The sequence below is a fragment of the Megalops cyprinoides genome, chromosome 7 (genome assembly GCF_013368585.1).
Source record: "Megalops cyprinoides isolate fMegCyp1 chromosome 7, fMegCyp1.pri, whole genome shotgun sequence".
NCBI classification, from domain to species: Eukaryota; Metazoa; Chordata; class Actinopteri; order Elopiformes; family Megalopidae; genus Megalops; species Megalops cyprinoides.
This window is the reverse complement of record NC_050589.1, coordinates 29,135,784-29,149,347: the sequence shown is the minus strand read 5'-3', so window position 1 is coordinate 29,149,347 and position 13,564 is coordinate 29,135,784.

Genomic DNA, 13,564 nt, shown 5'->3' with positions numbered 1-13,564 from the left:
GTTAATTCCTTCGCTTTTATCATTCATTTCTCTGTGCACAAAAACCAGGCTGCCGCAAATTCCCTCACACCGGGCGGGAAATTGGTGTGGGTGCTCCCAAATGAGATTACAATCTCTTTCTCTCTCTCCCTCCCTCTCTTAGACTCTCTCTCTCCAGCCTATTATCTTGGCGGCCCATCTCTTCCGCTGCCTCTGTGTTCTCTCAGCTCTCTTCTTGTGTAAATTAGAGCCATGGTGCTGCCCTCCCACTCCTTGGCCCAAGGGTAGGCCCTGCTAATGAGGGCAGGTAGTGAGCCATGCGCTAATGTCATCAGGTCATGATGCCAGTCATGAGAGGCACACACTCCAGCAGACATGGGTGTGAGAGGGGGGCGGAGGCCAGACAGGAATATGTGTGTGTGTGGCGTGTGTGCATGCATGCGTGTGAGCGTGTCTGTACGTTTACGTGTCATGCATGTGTGCATGCATGTATGTGTATGTGTCTGTGACTGTATATGTCTGTGTGGTATACGCGTACATGAGTGTGTCAGTGTGTCTGTATCTGTATGTGTGATGCATGTGTACATTATATTATATATTACACATTATATATTTGTGTGTGTATGTGTGAATGTGTGTGTGCATGTGTGTGTATGTGTGTATTAGTGCAAAAACAGGAAACATGTAATACATGTGTGCTCAGAATAATTAATGTGGATATTATCATTTCTATTAGAATGCATTTGTAAGATAATATGGCTAATACAATAAAACAAACAATGCCATTAAATGGAAGTGTCTTACCTCTTTGCTTCTAAAATCACAGGAAGGGATAGGAAGAAGTGAGAAGAAGCAGACCTCCATTCTCTGACCCTTAACAGTGATGTCCTAATATATAATCTGCATAGGTTTGCAGATGCACATAAATACAATCTCGCAATATAAATCAGTCAGTCAAAATGCATACTTTTAATCCAAATCTGATCTTTATTGCATCTAGCTGGTTTGAACTGCATATATTGTATTCGTTGAAAAATGGATAAATGTGAAACTTCCCCTTCCAAAGATGAGATAATTGTTCATTTCTTTGCTGATTTATGTTTTTCTAGAAATGAGCATTTTGTGTGTTTTAAGGAGTGATTTTGTCTGTCAGATTAAAGCATCAGGAAGACTGTCATACTGTAACAGACCGAGTCCTACAGCTCAGAGCCAGGTTTGAGTCTGAGACGTCATTCACCAATGACCACCAGTAGTCTGTAACTGTGGAACATAAATGGCTTTATTCCACTGAAGTGGGGGGTGGATTTTGTTGGCCAAGAGTCCCTTGTTGCACCACCCTTGGGAACCTAAAATTCATCAGGTGTGTATCAGCCGCTCAGATGACATCAGGGAACTGCATAAAAGAAGCAAAAAATAAGAAAATGCACTGTTTAAGGACTTCAACTAACCAGTGCCTCTTCTCCATCTGGTGGCAGAAAACTGTACTAATGTAACTTTGGGGGAACTGCGAGACACCAGCTGCCACGGTGTGGAAATTGTGTTTTGTCTCTCAGCAGAGCGTGACAGTGTCCAGACTCCCCTCTCTCCAGCTCACTGAACAGGCGGCTCAGGTGAGGGCGTTTACTTGATCGCTGTCTTACGCACTCCACTGCGGGCACTCTGCATCAGGGAGTCAACAGCTGTCCGGACACAATCTTCTTTACATCCCACGACGGGACTATACACAAAACTAATGCCTCCCAGTGTATTCAAAGCCGGCCAGGCAGACAGTCTCGATCAGTGCTGCTTGTCTACAGCTTACAATAGCTTCTCTCAGGGGAATCCGCCCACAGGAGAGCCGCGGGAACAGTTGATTAAAGCACACTAGGATCAATTCTGGATACTACAAATAATGTTTTCCATGTCTAGGGCCTTTTCACCTTTTTGTGTTGGTACGTGCACTTAGACAAAACTGATCCATTTGATCTTCTTGTGTATCGAGCAGAACATCTTTTCAGTGTGTTTATATATCAGCTGCTTTGGAGAGTAGACAGCAAATAAAACACAATAAGTCACTGCCACGGCTGCTGTAGAACATCAAAGCAACATGAAAGCAAAGTGGAGGTCATCTGAGACAGAGGCTCCAAGTGTACCCCCACCCCCCATCTCCTCATCACCCAGCCCCTCGCTCCCCAAAATAAACACATAAATGTGTGGTACTCATTGGATTCCAGCAGCATCTCTGAGCGAGAAAAGAGGGTTGTTGTGAGTGACTATTTAGGTCAGATCAAGAGAATTAACTGAGGTCAAGTAGGTACTCAAAGTACACTGACGGTAGTGATGTCCCTAGATACACACACTCAGGTTAGGCAGCCTCTGCATGTATCCTGCTGTGAGGACTAGTGCTGATTCCATGCCTGGTGGAACAGTGCAAGCCCAGTCTCCTCTCCTTCACTCTGAACCATATAAGAACATGAGTGAGGGAGCAGGATGGAGGGCACAGTTTGGTGTGTCATGCGAGGGAAGGCTATGGGGATATCAGGACAGGCTGTCAGGTGTTGCAAATGGCAGCTGTTGTTTGGAGGGAGGGGCAGGGTGAGAGAGATGTGGTGGTGCCCCCCTGGGACCACTGTATTAACGGACCGGGTCCCTCATTTCCATGTACACCCATCAGACGTGAGGGGGCCAGGCATCGGGATGATGCTGATCGTTTCTGATCTGCCGCTCCTTGTTCCTTCACCCAACACTCCCGAAATGCCACCCCTACACCCCCCACCTACCGGCCACCTTCGGCCCTTCCTCCACGATGGGCCGCACAAACATGTGACGCTGATCCTTTCTGATGAACCAGCGACTTTCAGCTAACGGGAGGTCATGCACATCGATTCCCCACCATTCTCCCAAAACAAACGGCTTCTCCCCTGCCTGTTCTCATTCCAACCACGAGACACACACATACACGCGCACACACACACACGCACACACACACTCACACACATGCAAACATGTGTGCACTCATGCACACATATTCATGCAAGCATGTACGCAACACACAAACACACATGCACACACACATACACAGAGCTCTTGCCCACTGCGTAGATGACAATCCATTGTCTGAGGGTAACTGGTGTGAGTTTGATTGGCTGGCATTCTACCACTCGCGGCAGTGATTAATAGCCACCATCCAGCCTTTTAGGGTGTTGGAGAGGAGAACGAAAGGGGGGGAAATGAGTCTATGAAAGATGAGATTCTCTGAGGCCGGTATATTGTTCATCTCAAGCTTATTTTTCTTCAGTTTATTTATTCCTATGCACTGAATTGTTGACTGTCGGGCAAGAGTTACTCATCCTTTGTACAGATGGAAAAAGTCATTCACCAAGATGAATGCTGGCGATGTGAATTTCTTTCCCTCTCTCTATTCATCTATCTCTCCCTGTGCGTATTTCCGTCTGTCCATCTTTCATGCCCTCTCATTTTTGTGAGCACCCACAAAGGGATTTATGGGTGCACTCAAAGTTAGCAATTTAAGAATTAAATTTGAGAATTAAAAAGGAAAGCCTCTTTGTGTTGATATAGAGCTTGATTTGGTTATTATCTATTCATGCGTTTATAAATTGAAAAACGGCACACCCGAAAAAAAAAAACTGTATAACTAATGCATGAAGTACAACAGTAAGGATTAATGGAATATTCTACAGATTTAGCCCACATTGCCTGCCCTTAGAACTGAAAAGCAAAAAGCCACATCAGTCACAGTGTCAGCTGTCAATCAGACTGATCATTTCAAGATTATTTCAATGATCACATTCAAGATTCTTTTTAAAACAGGGCCACACGACAGCCATTGATTGTTGATTGTTGTCTCTTACAATAGACATACGGGTACACCATTATAATAAAATACGCATGTTATGTTTCAGATTATTAATGAAGCTCAGCATTAGAATAAAACGAAGCCAACATCAGAGGCTTGCACCATAAATCCCCCCTGTTCTTTTTCCATTCCTTCAGAATCCCCGAGTCCCTGTAAATTGCAGAGAATCATTTTCTTCTTCCAGCAAATAGGCAATCGTTATCATCATAGCGTGTACAATTTACAACTGAGATTTTAAATTCAGCCTCCGTAAATATGCTGACAAACACCGTTACACTTCGCAGATGATGGTCAATATTTTGTGTTCTTATTATTTATGCCTATTAAAAAAGGAAAGCAACTCCATCCTGGAGCGTATAATAGTTTTCACTGAGAAGAGCTCAATAAATCAAAGATTATTTCAAGCACACACATTTACAGACTAGCACAGGCTACGTGCATATTAAAGATAGCACCAGTTTGAGTTGCTTTAACTATGAAATCAGTGCTAGGCTTCTGAAGTAATCAACTACCCAAGAACCATTTTTTAAAAAAAATTTTATCTTCACAACGTGTAAGCTACATCGTGGCGTTTGAGGTACCTTGAAATCGGCTTGCCCCCATGTTTGTGACAAAACAAGACTTCTGGAAGAGCTCAACCGCTGTGTTTGTAAATTAACGCACAAATGCAAACACACATCTAAGTAATCCTTTAATCAGCTTCATTGAAGAGAGCTACGAGGCGCTGCTTGCGCCCGGGCCGAAGATGAGTGGAGCTCATTAAAGCGGGGATGAATTATTGAAATGTTCAGAGGGCTTTCGCTCCAAACTCAATTGAAGATAAAGGTTGGGAAATGAGGGGTTTATCAGAGCCGGGCAGCTCTCTCACCTGCCGAAACTCCGGCCTCACCATAGGCTGTATTGACCGGGAAGCAGCATGGGATTAAATGGGTTATTGACTGCTGGTTGGGACACTGAGGAGTCTTGACTTGGAGCGGAAGACTCTCCTTCAGGAGAGTGCAGGCACAGAGGTCCCCATACTCCAAGATCGTTGCCGTCATTAACACCGAGCTCATAGGGATGCATGATGAGTCACTTGCCTCTGTGTGTTTCTGTAAAACATCTCATTGCGATGGTACACCATGGGTAGGACAATAAACAAGCATCTGATTCATGCATTCTTTTGGTGACGTCACACATGCGTGTTCGGTTTTCTAAGGCACTTGCGCAAAACACCACATTTCCAGGTAAACAAACTGTAATCAATCTTGTCGGTTTTAACTGACATATTTCTGCAACTGGCAGAGTTTTTTTTGTGGCTCCTTAGATTCCTTCCATCCCTCACCGGCAGCCATAAACGACAAATAAGAAATAGTTGCCACTCAATATGAAAGATGACAGCGCCAGGACAGGTGAGATATGGCGCGGGGAGGAATTTCGCCCTCCCTCTTCTCTGACTATTCTCCTCTCCAAATCACTGACATTAGTTCTTTGAGTTGAGGTTCTCGACATACCTTATTGGAGGGCAGGGAGTTTAATAATTTATAAGGAGTCAGAGGTATTCATGGAAAGGAAGATTGAATTTTTCACTTACAGTTTATCTGCTCCTTGCAGCTGGGGGCTTTTCGAAACGTGTATTCGGGGCCTTGTCAATACGCTCCGCCGGTATTGGCTGTGACATTAAATTAAATAGGTTATTGACTGGCCAGTAAGTTGGCAATGAGGCTGCTAGAATTCATACTCACTGCTTCCCTGACCCGAGCTGCCGTGGGTCAGCGCTCCATAAATCAGACCATAATAGATTCTGGACTCTCGGCAGCACTTCCCGGTACCTCTTTTATTTGTTTTTAATTTGTATAGATGGTAATCTCAGAGCTCTCTGTACAGGAGCAACAGCCCCGACTGCAATAACACTGGGGAGGCGTGGCGCTTTTGTGCTGCGCGCCTTGATTTTTTATTCCCCCTTTGCTCTCTTATGTCCTGGTCTTTCATCCGCATGTCACCGAGCCAGTTAGCACAGGAGGACGGTGCTGGTTGTGGGACACTGAGGTCGCAGGTCAGGTCACCCATCCTGGAAATCTACCTGTGGCGGTGTGGAGTGTGCCAGGGTCATGGGGGCGGGGGGGGGGGGGGGGGGGGGGGGGGGGTGGGGGTGAGAAGGTTGTGTTAAAGTTTGCCCCTGTGTACGGAATGGATGTTTGGAGACCATTAGAAAAACAAGGTGCCCGACACGGTGGGGAGCACCTTTTGACATCCCGTTGTTTGATATATTGATTTCTCATTTGGGACGTGCTCCCAGGATACGTTGTCTTGTCAGGCAATGTGAGGCGCTTTCGGAAAATTGGATCCCACATTGTGACTCTGCATTAATCCACCCAAATCTATTTTGATCACATTAAGTATAGTGTGGACTCATCTATATAAGCAGATACAATATAATCAGATGCAAGGCTCTGTATAAAAGTAACAGATTCAGGTGCAGGTAAAGCCGTGCTTGTGTGGTGGAGCTCATTATATACCTAAGATCAGTGCATATCTCAACCGAGTTTCCACTGGTGCCACATCTAGAGATGGATACTTCCTAAGAAGACAATACTGAAGCTGACAATGCCATTGGGGACAATGCTCATTATGAATCCAGTGACATCACCAATGTTCAGAGCAATGCAATGCAATAACAGGGACACTGTGCTCTAGAAGGTATAATATTATGGATCAGACGTTAACCTAAATGAAAGACACATTGTTGTTCTTGAAGATCTTCTAATTATATGAGTTTAAGCATTTGGTTGTTGTGGCTATTGTGAGTGTTTTGGAGGGGTGAGTGCACTGGAGCCCATCGGACACCTGACATCATCAAACAGTGACATCATCACTTGGAGTCAATCCAAGGAGGCAGTTAGTTTCCCAGGTGAGGGACTTGAGCCTTTCGCACAACAAGCTAACTGTATCTCTTTTAGGGATGCTGTACAGTGCCAATGCAAAGTTGGTCGGTGGCAACCGCTGTACAGACCACACCAATTACACCCACAATGCACTGTACTGGTTAACAATCATGACCAAGTGTGGTCATGTTGTGATTTGTGAGAACTGGCAAGTGTATGCTTCAGTCATTGTATGCTAACCAGCCTCACCCCTCTCAGCTGAGCACAGCTCTACCTTTGTGCTGAAGTCTGTCCCAAAAAAGTTCACGAAAGCTCTTATAGCCAGGGCTTGTGGCTAAAGCGTGAACTGAGTGCTTTTTTCCTTTACATTCCCTTGCAAACTCCATTTACGCTGCAAGCTAGAAGTTATTGAGCTTTTCCTGTAGCAATTCCCTCGCAAAACTGCTGCAGAATGGAGAAAAAAAGCACAATTACAGCAAGATGCCATTTACCGATTTTCCTCCTCCGTTTACTGTGGGCCGTGATTGATGTGGGGCCACTCGGAGCCTTGGAGCGCGTGCACACTGTGGAACGTGTTGCCGGCCAGATGTAATTTGGTTAATGTTGTGTAGATGTTGCAGCGATGATGATAAAAAATTACCTGGCATTTCTGCTGCTCTGGATGGGAGAAAAAAGAGAGACTGGGGGGGGGGGGGGGGGAATTTTGCCCGGGGGTAGGGAGGCAGTGCGATTGACAAGGTGGGGGGATGGTATGGCATATGAATCAGAATCCGGAGCAAACAGTGGGCAGAAATGTCTCATTGTGCATAAGGGGGACAAATTTGGCGTGTGCTGGAGCACGCAGCGTTTCCTACTTTCCGCTACATTGATCAGGATGTGGCAGGGCACCAGGCGAGAGTGAGACAGGTGGGGCCCCGCGCCCAGCAGCAGGTGAGAAATGCGATCATTCTACACTTCCAGCTCCATAGCGTTCCAGTAACATTCATATTTACATTTTCTCCATGATAATTACAAACCAACTGCAATGAAGGCCTTTCTTTCCCTTCTGTTCCCAGAAGAAATGAAGAGAGAGTAGAGAACAGCTACATAATTTATGTAATACTCATAATAATGTATGAAAAATTACAGTACTGTGACATTAAAATTAAGTACCTGTATTTCTGTGCAGTTACAGCAGGAATTGTGCTACCCAGCTATAGTCAGCTTTATGTGTGCCTTGTATGAATCAGCACTGTAGACTAGAGCCAGTACTGTAGACTAGCTAGGAATAGACATTCAGCAGTAAAGCAGATTAACTTTAAGTTAAGAAATGTCATTGAAACTTCTTTTCACTTTTCTCTTTTTAACTTTTTAATTCCTCTTCAATCTCGGTCACCCCTTGAACAAACAATGCCCAGTCACCAAACGAAGTCAGAGAAGGCAATGGCTTTCCTAACTTATAATGTTCTTTTCTCTGCACCGTTTTTATTTGCTTTTAATTTGTATCGATTTTTCTCCCGGGCTTCAATTTTGCCGGTGTCAAAGGGGTGAGAAAGCATTACAATATACAATGTTTTCGCTCCTCTCTTATCGGGGTGGAAATGAAAAGCAAATGGCACCTTTATGCGTGTACGTGAGGCCGCCAAGGCGGAAGGGCTTTGAAAACGCTGGGCGAAATTGAAAAGGTCGCGGGTTCACATCCCCAGACAATGACAGGCTTCTCCTTCCACTCCATGGAGATTAAAAGCATCAGCGAGATAAGCAGAGGTATCGGGAATACTTTCGCCCGGTGGTCGGATCGAAAAAAAAAAAAAAGGTGCCTGCGTTTGCCAAAGACTGACGCGCGCTGGGAGATAGAGCGAAGCATTCAGGGCTGACCTTGAGTCGATCTTCAGCCAGAGACGTGTCTGTCTTCTCTCTGGACAGGGGAGAGATGGGCAGAACAAAATTCATTAATTGGAAAAGGATGGAGGATCAGCGGCTGTGACCAAACATGATGCAACATTAGAAGAGGGAATACTGTGATAGCTTTCATTTTTCATGTCTGTTGCAGAATGAGTTTAGATCACAATACTAAGCGTACAGTACCTTTTGACCCTGGGCACAGAAACTGAAAACACATTACTGTAAACACACAGGGCGATAGTAAATATTATTACAAACATAATATTTGTGTCAGACCTCAAGAATGAGTCGTAATGTCTTCTGGTTTTGCTTACCTGGTGTGTTTAAAAATCTGAGAGTGAATTATGTCTGTGTACTCTGCAGCAGGCACACACACTCAAATACACACACACATGTGTAAGCTCATGCACTCACTCACACATACACACACACACTCATACACGCACATACACACGTGTGCAGTCACACACACACACTCACTCACTCACTCATACATACACTCACTCACACACACATACACACACACTTACACGCACACACACACACACACACACACCTCTCACTGCAGTCTGCTCCTGCAAGGCCTGTCACTCAGTTTCCAATTGCCTTTCATGAACCGGATAAAATATGTTAATGAATGCATGCTGTTTATTAAATAGGTTAACGTCTTGGTGGGGACGGCTGGACTTTGTCAACGGTGCTGATGATAAGCAGGTGAAAGGCCCCCCAGCAGTCTAGCAGCAGCAGCCCAGTTACTCCCTGAGGAAAGACACACACAAGCCAGCCCATCTTGGTGTCACTTTATTACAGACCCATAACTTACTAATGAATAAGTGATTTCCACAACCATGGATTAGCATAATTTTAAAATGCACTTGTCATCTGGAGGAACGGGAGCTGCTGGTGAACAGGAGCTCTGAAATTATATGCAATAAAAAAAAGAAAATGTAGGCCTCCCAAGTTTTTGCATAAACAAACGAAAAAAAAAAAGCATTTCCCTACTCAGATAATCATTGCAAAGTGGCAGGATAGAGCATTAATATTTCCATAGTAATTAAGATAAACAGCAAACCAATACTAATCCAAGTGAAAAAGCACTTATGTTGTACCTGGGAGAGGGAAAAATCCTATTTAGGGGACTGGATGTTTTGAAATGGCTTTATGTCGACAGAAACTGAAAACTGACAAAAATTCTTTCCTGAATGAAAATAAAGTATTCCCGTATATGCTTCAACTCTGCATACTTATCAGGACAACTAGCTCAAAAGGACATATATTTTAAGTAAAAATAGACTACCACCAGCCAATTAGTGCTGCTTTCTCCAACTTGGTTTTTAGGAATTTCTCTTTAATATTGCCACCTTACAGTTTCACTTCTATGAGAAATGAAAAACACAACACAGTCGTGATTATAACCCATGATGACACAGTTATCATTATAACCTAGCATGAAATCATGCACACATTAAGTTGTTGTACCTCCTGTGAGACAATAAGATGATTTTCTCTAAGAGAAAATTTCAAGTATAAAGAAGCAGAATGAATGTCAACTACATGTCAAAATATGTGTACATGCCACTTATAAAGCTGCACGCTGTCATCTTTTCACTTGTGGCATAAATATGATGAAGGAATAATTGAATAACTGGTGACAACTACATGTTGAAGCAATCAGCTCTAATTGGCTGGTGATGGTATATTTAAACTCAGAATATGTGTTTTGATAGTCTTGAGAAAGGTCATGCTGATAAATATGCAGAGTGAATGTGTTTGGTAGGGATGCTTTATCTGTTTTCCATTGTTGCTCTCACCTGTTTACTGATGAATTTTCTAGCACCTCACAGAGTAGAGCGTGCGTATCAGCACCTGTAAGTCTTTCCTGATCCGGCAGACATCTCAGCCCTGATCCCCACCCTGACCATACAAAGCCGCCCTGGCTACTGCAGGCAGAAAAACCACATTCGCTGTACTGTACACCCGTGAAGCATCAAACATCAGACTGATCAGGGGATGAAAGCAGTCTAGGATGGAGACGCCTGTTGGGAATCATATTCGATTCAATTCATATTTAATCAGACGTTGGGGGGGTGGGGGGGGGGGGGGTTGGACCATTGTAAGGATGCGGGCAGTATACAGTGTGTCAGGTAAGCGGCAGATCACAGCACTGATGAAGCTCGCATGCGTGTTCCCCCAGGCGGGCCGAAGATAACTGATACAGTGTGAGGATTTACTTCTGACTGCCTTCATCAGCTCACGAGAAAGGCTTAAAACCATACTGGAAAGATATCCATTTCTAAAGAGAAAAAAAGACCTTTTCACTAATCTCTCCGGCTTGGTTCAAGGTAATGTGTTCCTTGATGGAAAGAGGTTATTGCCTGGTCACTTACAGTATTACACCTATTATGTTTGCAGCTGCACACACTAAAATGGAATGTGAATGTACTGTGTTTATTGGCGGTGGCACATCGTCCATTCAGCACAGTATGGGTACACAAGGCTGCTCCTGTGTTAGTGCAGAAGACATTAGCTCACAGTCATTCCCCCATCTTCACTGCCCTCTCCACCATCACACTGTTCATTCAGACAATTTTCACTTCCTCCAGTCTATCTTAAAGGAGTCTCAATCGAATCCCTTCCCACACCTGCATGTGAATCTGTGGAGGGACCTCATAACCACGGCAAGGCCGAGCTTCAATCGAAGACCGCATTATTTATTAAAGAAGCTGTCTCCCGTAATGCAATGGGCTGAAATAAAGATGCACCTTTATTATGGACCTCAGCGTTCCTGAGCCAGAAAGAGGCTGGCTCAAGCTGTGCATACACCCACACACTCAACATAACTGTAAAAAAATAAAACCACCTCAAACAGGCCGAGGGAAACAAGGGGAAAAAAGGAGCCAAAATCACACAATGAAACGGCTGCATCCCGGTTTCCTCAAAAGAGAGTTTCAGAGGTTGGGCTCCTGGCGGGTGCCCGGGGGGGCCCCTGTCTCCACAGGTAGGGGCCGCCACCGTCCACCCCGCGGCCCCCGGCCTGGCTGCCGTTTGAATTAGCTGGCTTAAATGACAGGGCCTCCTCCGGGGTGTGGGAAAAGGGGCCGGCGCTCCCAGGGTTTCAAAGGCCCGCGACCCGGCTGGCGTTGGGCTGTCGGTGGGGAGACGGGAACGTGCGGCAGGGAGATAACCTGCCGGGGACGGACTCATCGCTTCGGCACGTCCGCTTTGACAGGCTTATTAACCAGGCCCCGGCGAGGAAGGAGCGTCTATCGGCCCGGGGATCTGGAATAAAACCTCCGTTATCGCGGAGACACCAGGAATTAAAGCCTGGGCCCCTCTGATAAATTAATTATTCACTCTTATCTGTCACGTAAAAAGCTGTCACACAGCCCTTCCCGAAAGCACACGGCCAGAGGACTTCAGATGGAGGGAAAAAGGACAAGCAAATGAAAAAAGACATGGGTACAGTGTATGTATATCAGCCATGCTGGAGGAGGGAGATTTTGGGTTTAATCTGTGGTGCCCCACCTCTGTTCACCATGTTTCCATTTATTTCTTGCCCTGCTAATATTTTTCACTGGAGGTGGCATGGAGAGAAACACACACACATTTAATGAGACCAGACAGTCATCTCTGAAGGTTAACCTGAATGCCCTGGCGGGGGAGTTTCGCACACAACACCCTGAGCGGAATTTTTATCACCGTAATGAGAAAAATAATTGTGATAATTGTAAATAATATTGTCAGTGAATACAAATAAATATTTGGCTGGGGTCCAGGAGAGACTTAATCATCGTGTACCGTCAAGCAGTCCGCCAGTTTTCACAGCGAAAAGCGGCGCGAAGAAGAAAGACGGGATATTCTCCCGAGAACAATAGAATTACAGACAGTGCCAAGAAAGCCTTCTGTTTAATCCATACAAACGGCGATTTGAATTATTAAACAGACTCTTTCATTTGGACAATTAATTGTGCGATATTGAATAATGCTAGGCACCAAAGACAATCCTCCCAGCTGGATTGTCTACACAGAATTCAAACTCTCCAGTTCCCTCAGCATAATTAAAGACATTCCATTTTACAATATAAACCCCATTTAAAGACTGTGTTGCCTTTTTACAGTGTAATAGTACATTTCCTCACTTATCTTAATTACGTGTGTTCAAAGTACATTGAACTGTTTGAGAGTATTATTAGGCAATATCAAACATTTTGGAGTGGTACATTATATTGTTCAAATAATTCAGCCATGCAATGTCTTCCTAAGACATCATAGGACTTCTGGAAAAAAAAAAAAAACAAGTGATTTTATGAACATGAAATGTTATTATTTATAATATTCAAGATACAAACACAATGAGGTGACACTGATATCAGTACTTGTGAGGTTACATGCATTTATTCATTTATTGGAATGAACAACCACAGCCATTTCACAGATGTGTTCCCTCATCAGAGCACTTATGACAGGCCTCTGTAATCTTTAATCACTGCTCCTTTTGGTCAGCTATCAACCGGAGTCACTGCAAAACGCTGTGATTAAGACCATCTCATGGTGAAGCGGAGGCAGCACAGCCGTAGATAGCTTCCTGCCTTATAGGACCTCCACTTCCTGCATGTGAAAGCTCTGCAGCGCTGCAGCTGTCCTGACTGTATTCTCAGTCGTCCCCTGACCCTGTCTGCTCACATCCTGCACTCTGCAGTTCCGGCTCTGCCTCTGCTGACAGAAGCTTCCTCTCTGCATGCAATCCTAAAGCAGAAAACCTGTGAGGTCTGTCCAACAGTTTAATTATTAAGGATTACTTAAAGTACACTCTGCATTAATATTCTGTTTACTCTAGTATTTACAAAAATTAAATTGTGGCCAAAATATCAATTAATGTGTCAATAGACATAAAATCACAAATCACAGCTCAAGAATGCAGCCATTTTCATATTTTGTTGAGCTCCATAGTAAGGCCATTACTATTTAACTGGCTTATTTA